Consider the following 7,575-nt stretch of genomic DNA (forward strand, 5'->3'; position numbering starts at 1 on the left):
TGAAGAAAAGCTTGATAAAATTGATATTCTTGCTTCTAAGGTTGATAGACTTGCTTCTGATGTTGATCTTTTAAAATTGAAAGTTATTCCTAATAAGGATAATGAAAATAAGATTGTTACTACAGCAAATGCCATCCAAATTAGAATTAATGAGAATATAAGATTGATGGCTGAATTGCATGCTAGGTGGGAAAGAGAAGAAAATGAAAAACTTGCTAGAGAGAATAATGTAGCTAAAGTTTGGACTATTACCACCACTAGTAATGATAATGATTCACATGTTGCTAAGCCTCCTACTATCAATGGTAAAATAATTGGTGTTGGCAATGTTTCTACTCCTAGTGCAAAGCGTGCAAAATTACCTGAAACTGCTAAAACTGCTGAAACTGCTTGTGATAAAACTGCTGATTTTTTTTCCAACATTGGGGACAATGATCCCATTGCTGTAGATCATAATGGTTTAGACTATGATGATTGTCACATCTCTGAAGTTATAAAGTTCTTACAAAAACTTGCTAAAAGTCCCAATGCTAGTGCTATAAATTTGGCCTTTACAAAACATATTACAAATGCTCTCATAAAAGCTAGAGAAGATAAACTAAAACTTGAAACTTCTATTCCTAGGAAGTTAGAAGATGGTTGGGATCCCATTATTAAGATGAGGGTCAATGATTTTGATTGTAATGATTTATGTGATCTTGGTGCAAGTATTTCTGTTATGCCTAAGAAAATCTATGATATGCTTGACTTGCCACCATTGAAAAATTGTTATTTGGATGTTAATCTTGCTGATAATGCTATAAAGAAACCTTTGGGGAGGATTGATAATGTTCGTATTATGGTTAACAATAACCTTGTCCCCGTTGATTTTGTTGTCTTGGATATTGAATGCAATGCATCTTGTCCCATTATATTGGGAAGACCTTTTCTTTGAACTGTTGGTGCTACCATTGATATGAAGGAAGGTAATATTAAATATCAATTTCCTCTCAAGAAAGGTATGGAACACTTCCCTAGAAAGAAAATGAAGTTACCTTATGATTCTATTATTAGAACAAATTATGATGTTGATGCTTCATCTCTTGATGTTACTTGATTCACACTTTCTGCGCCTAGCTGAAAGGCGTTAAAGAAAAGCGCTTATGGGAGACAACCCATGTTTTTACTACAGTACTTTGTTTTATATTTGAGTCTTGGAAGTTGTTACTACTGTAGCAACCTCTCCTTATCTTTATTTTATTGCATTGTTGTGCCAAGTAAAGTCTTTGATAGTAAAGTCAATACTAGATTTGGATTACTGCGCAGAAACAGATTTCTTGCTGTCACGAATTTGGGTATGGTTCTCTGTAGGTAACTCAGAAAAATCTGCCAATTTACGTGTGTGATCCTCAGATTTGTACGCAACTTTCATTCAATTTGGGTATTTTCATCTGAGCAAGTCTGGTGCCTCTAAAAAATTCGTCTTTACGGACTATTCTGTTTTGACAGATTCTGCCTTTTATTTCGCATTGCCTGTTTTGCTATGTTTGATGGATTTCTTTGTTCCATTAACTTTCAGTAGCTTTGTGCAATGTCCAGAAGTGTTAAGAATGATTATGTCACCTCTGAATATATGAATTATGCACTGACCCTCTAATGAGTTTGTTTTAAGTTTGGTGTGGAGGAAGTTTTCAAGGGTCAAGAGAGGAGGATGATACAATATGATCAAGAAGAGTGAAAAGTCTAAGCTTGGGGATGCCCCTGTGGTTCATCCTTGCATATTTTAAGAAGACCCAAGCGTCTAAGCTTGGGGATGCCCAAGGCATCCCTTCTTCATCGACAACATTATCAGGTTCCTCTAGTGAAACTATATTTTTATTCCGTCACATCTTATGTGCTTTGCTTGGAGCGTCTGTTTGTTTTTATTTTTGTTTTGTTTGAATAAGATCGGATCCTAGCATTCTTTGTTTGGGAGAGAGACATGCTCCGCTATTTCGTATGAACACATGTGTTCTTAGCTTTATCTTAATTGTTCATTGCGAAAGTTGGACTATTTCATTCATTGCTATATGGTTGGAAACGGAAAATGCCGCATGTGGTAAATGGTATAATGTCTTGAATAATGTGATACTTGGCAATTGTTGTGCTCATATAGATCATGTTTAAGCTCTTGCATCATGTACCTTGTACCCATTAATGAATAACTACATAGAGCTTGTTAAAATTTGGTTTGCATGATTGATCTCTAGAGTCTAGATATTTTCTGGTTAAGGTGTTTGAACAACAAGGAGACAATGTAAAGTCTTATAATAGTTACAATATGTTCATATGTGAGCTTTGCTGCACCATTTCATACTTGAGTTTGCTTCAAACAACCTTGCTAGCCTAGCCTTGTATTGAGAGGAATTCTTCTCGTGCATCCAAATCCTTGAGCCAAATACTATGCCATTTGTGTCCACCATACCTACCTACCACATGGTATTTCTCCGCCATTCCAAAGTACATTACTTGAGTGCTACCTTTAAAAAACTTTTATTCTTTGCCTTTACAATATATAGCTCATGGGACAAATAGCCTTAAAAACTATTGTGGTGAAGAATATGTACTTATGTGTCTTATTTCTTAATAAGTTGCTTGTTGAGCGGTAACCATGTTTCTGGGGACGCCATCAACTTTTACCTTTGTTGAATATCATGTGAGTTGCTATGCATGTTCGTCTTGTCTGAAGTAAGGGCGATTTTCATGATCAAATGGTTTGAGTATGCGTACTGTTAGAGAAGAACATTGGGCCGCTAACTAAAGCCATGATTCATGGTGGAAGTTTCAGTTTGGACAATTAATCCTCAATCTCTTATGAGAATATTAACTGTTGTTGAATGCTTATGCATTAAAGAGGAGTCCATTATCTGTTGTCTATGTTGTCCCGGTATGGATGTCTAAGTTGAGAATAATCAAAAGCGAGAAATCCAATGCGAACTTTCTCCTTAGACCTTTGTACAGGCGGCATAGAGGTACCCCTTTGTGACACTTGGTTGAAACATATGCTATGCAATGATAATCCGTGTTAATCCAAGCTAATTAGGACAAGGTGCGAGCACTATTAGTATACTATGCATGAGGCTTGCAACTTATAGGATATCTTATACATAACACATATGATTTATTACTACCGTTGACAAAATTGTTTCTTGTTTTCAAAATGAAAAGCTCTAGCACAAATATAGTAATCCATGCTTCCCTCTGCGAAGGGCCATTCTTTTACTTTATTGTTGAGTCAGTTTACCTATTCTTTCTACCCCAGAAGCAAACACTTGTGTAAACTGTGTGCATTGATTCTTACATATTTACCTATTGCACTTGTTATATTACTTTGTGTTGACAATTATCCATGAGATAAATATGTTGAAGTTGAAAGCAACCGCTGAAACTTATATCTTCCTTTGTGTTGCTTCAATGCCTTTACTTTGAATTTATTGCTTTATGAGTAACTCTTATGCAAGTCTTATTGATGCTTGTCTTGAAAGTATTATTCATGAAAAGTCTTTGCTATATGATTCATTTGTTTACTCATTATCTTCATCATTGCTTCGAATCGCTGCATTCATCTCATATGCTTACAATAGTATGATCAAGATTATGATAGCATGTCACTTCAGAAATTATCTTTGTTATTGTTTACCTACTCGAGGGCGAGTAGGAACTAAGCTTGGGGATGCTTGATACGTCTCAAACGTATCTATAATTTCTTATGTTCCATGCTACTTTTATGATGATACTCACATGTTTTATACACATTATATGTCATTATTATGCATTTTCCGGCACTAACCTATTGACGAGATGCCGAAGAGCCGATTCTTTGTTTTCTGCTGTTTTTGGTTTCAGAAATCCTACAAAGGAAATATTCTCGGAATTGGACGAAATCAACGCCCAGGGTCCTATTTTTCCACGAAGCTTCCAGAAGTCCGAAGAGGAAACGAAGTGGGGCCACGAGGTGGCGACACAATAGGGCGGCGCGGCCCAATCCCTGGCCGCGTCGGCCTACTGTGTGGGCCCCCCGTGACTCCTCCGACTCCGCCCTTCCGCCTACTTAAAGTCTTCGTCGCGAAACCCCCAGTACCGAGAGCCACGATAAGGAAAACCTTCCAGAGACGCCGCCGCCGCCAATCCCATCTCGAGGGATTCAGGAGATCACCTCCGGCACCCTGTCGGAGAGGGGAATCATCTCCCGGAGGTCTCTTCATCGCCATGATCGCCTCCGGATCGATGTGTGAGTAGTTCACCCCTGGACTATGGGTCCATAGCAGTAGCTAGATGGTCGTCTTCTCCTCATTGTGCTATCATGTTAGATCTTGTGAGCTTCCTATCATGATCAAGATCATCTATCTGTAATGCTACATGTTGTGTTTGTTGGGATCCGATGAATATTGAATACTATGTCAAGTTGATTATCAATCTATCATATATGTTGTTTATGTTCTTGCATGCTCTTCGTTGCTAGTAGAGGCTCCGGCCAAGTTGATACTTGTGACTCCAAGAGGGAGTATTTATGCTCGATAGTGGGTTCATGCCTCCATTAAATCTGGGACAGTGACAGAAAGTTCTAAGGTTGTGGATGTGCTGTTGCCACTAGGGATAAAACATCGATGCTTTGTCTAAGGATATTTGTGTTGATTACATTACGCACCATACTTAATGCAATTGTCTGTTGCTTGCAACTTAATACCGGAAGGGGTTCGGATGATAACCTGAAAGTGGACTTTTTAGGCATAGATGCATGCTGGATAGCGGTCTATGTACTTTGTCGTAATGCCCTGATTAAATCTCATAGTACTCATCATGATATATGTATGTGCATTGTTATGCCTTCTTTATTTGTCAATTGCCCAACTGTAATTTGTTCACCCAACATCTGTTTATCTTATGGGAGAGACACCACTAGTGAACTGTGGACCCCGGTCCTATTCTTTACATCTGAAATACAATCTACTGCAATTGTTCTTTACTGTTCTTCGCAAACAACCATCATCTTCCACACAATACGTTTAATCCTTTGTTTTCAGCAAGCCGGTAAGATTGACAACCTCACTGTTACGTTGGGGCAAAGTACTTTGATTGTGTTGTGCAGGTTCCACGTTGGCGCCGGAATCCCTGGTGTTGCGCCGCACTACACTCCGCCACCAACAACCTTCAACGTGCTTCTTGGCTCCTCCTGGTTCGATAAACCTTCGTTTCTTTCTGAGGGAAAACTTACTGCTGTGCACATCACACCTTCCTCTTGGGGTTCCCAACGGACGTGTGTCTCACGCGCATTAGCTACTGCTATGGACCCGTAGTCCAAGGATGAACTACTCACGCATCAGTCCGGAGGCGGGCATGGTGATGTAGAGCCCTCCGGTGATGATTCCCCTCTCCGGCAGGGTGCCGGAGGAGATCTTCTGACCCCCCCCCCGAGTTAGGGTTGACGGCGGCGGCGTCTCTGGAACTGTTCTGGTATTTTGGCTCTCGGTACTAGGGTTTTCGGGGACGAAGGAATAAATAGGCGAAGGGGCAGCGTCGGGGGAGCCAGGGGGCTCCCTCCCCACGTCTCGGCGCGGCAGTGGGGCCCCTCGCGCCGCCATATGGGGAGGGCCCCCTGCTGGCCTTCCTCGACTCCTCTTCGGTCTTCTGGAACACTCCGTGGAAAATAGGGCCGTGGGCTTTTGTTTCGTCCAATTCCGAGAATATTTGTAAAACAACTTTTTGAAATCAAAAACAGCAGAAAACAGGAACTGGCACTGTGGCATCTTGTTAATAGGTTAGTCCCAGAAAATGCATAAAAACATTATAAAGTGTGAATAAAACATGTAGGTATTATCATAAAACTAGCATGCAACATAAGAAATTATAGATACGTTGGAGACGTATCAAGCATCCCCAAGCTTAGTTCCTACTCGCCCTCGAGTAGGTAAACGATAAAAAGAATAATTTCTGAAGTGACATGCTACCAACATAATCTTGATCAATACTATTGTAAAGCATATGAGATGAATGAAGTGACTCAAAGCAATGGTCTATAGTTTGGTAACAAAAAGATAATGACTAAACAACTGAATCATATAGCAAAAACTTTTCATGAATAGTACTTTCAAGACAAGCATCAAAAAGTCTTGCATAAGAGTTAACTCATAAAGCAATAGATTCTTAATACAAGGTTTTGAAGCAACACAAAGGAAGATTTAAGTTTCAGCAATTGCTTTCAACTTCAACATGCATATCTCATGGATAATTGTCAACACAAAGTAATATAATAAGTGCAATAAGTAAGCATGTAAGAATCAATGCACACAGTTGGCACAAGTGTTTGCTTCTAAGATAGAAAGAAGTAGGTAAACTGACTCAACATAAAGTAAAAAAAAGGCCCTTCGCAGAGGGAAGCGGGGATTAAATCATGTGCTAGAGCTTTTCAAGTTTTGAAATCATAAAGAGAGCATAAAAATAAAGTTTTGAGAGGTGTTTGTTGTTGTCAACGAATGGTAGTGGGCACTCTAACCCCCTTGTCAAACAGACTTTCAAAGAGTGGCTCCCATGAAGGACGTTATCTCTACCAACAAGGTAGATCATCCCTCTTCTCTTTTGTTTACACATGTATTTTAGTTTTATTTATAGATGACACTCCTCCCAACCTTCTGCTTTCACAAGCCATGGCTAACCGAATCCTCGAGTGCCTTCCAACATTTCACATACCATGGAGGAGTGTCTATTGCAAAATTAAGTTGCTTACTGATAAATCAGGGCAAAACATGTGAAGAGAATTATTAATGAAAGTTAATTAATTGGGGCTGGGCACCCCGTTGCCAGCTCTTTTTGCAAAATTATTGGATAAGCGGATGTATATGCCACTAGTCCATTGGTGAAAGTCTGCCAACAAGATTGAAAGATAAAACACCACATACTTCCTCATGAGCTATAAAACATTGACACAAATAAGGAGTAATAAAGTTTTGAATTGTTTAAAGGTAGCACATGAAATATTTACTTGGAATGGCAGAAAAATACCACATAGTAGGTAGTTATTGTGGACACAAATGGCATAGGTTTTGGCTCAAGGTTTTGGATGCACGAGAAGCATTCCCTCTCAGTACAAGGCTTTGGCTAGCAAGGTTGTTTGAAGCAAACACAAGTATAAACCGGTACAGCAAAACTTACATAGGAACATATTGCAAGCATTATAAGACTCTGCTCTGTCTTCCTTGTTGCTCAAAAACTTTTAGCAGAAAATATCTAGACCTTAGAGAGACTAGTCATGCAAACCAAATTTCAACAAGCTCTACGTTAGTTCTCCACTAATAGGTTTAAACTACATGATGCAAGAGCTTAAACATGATCTACTTGAGAGCTCAAAACAATTGCCAAGTATCAAATTATTCAAGACAATATACCAATTACCACATGAAGCATTTTCTGTTTCCAACCAAATAACAATAAGTGCTGCGGCTTTCAGCTTTCGCCATGAACATGAAAAATAAAACGAAGAACACAAGTGTTCAAATGAAAAAGCGGAGCGTGTATCTCTCCCACGCAAGCATGTTAGGATCCGATTTATTAAGAAAACTT

Source organism: Lolium perenne, chromosome 7 (assembly GCF_019359855.2).
Source record: "Lolium perenne isolate Kyuss_39 chromosome 7, Kyuss_2.0, whole genome shotgun sequence".
Classification (NCBI taxonomy): Eukaryota; Viridiplantae; Streptophyta; class Magnoliopsida; order Poales; family Poaceae; genus Lolium; species Lolium perenne.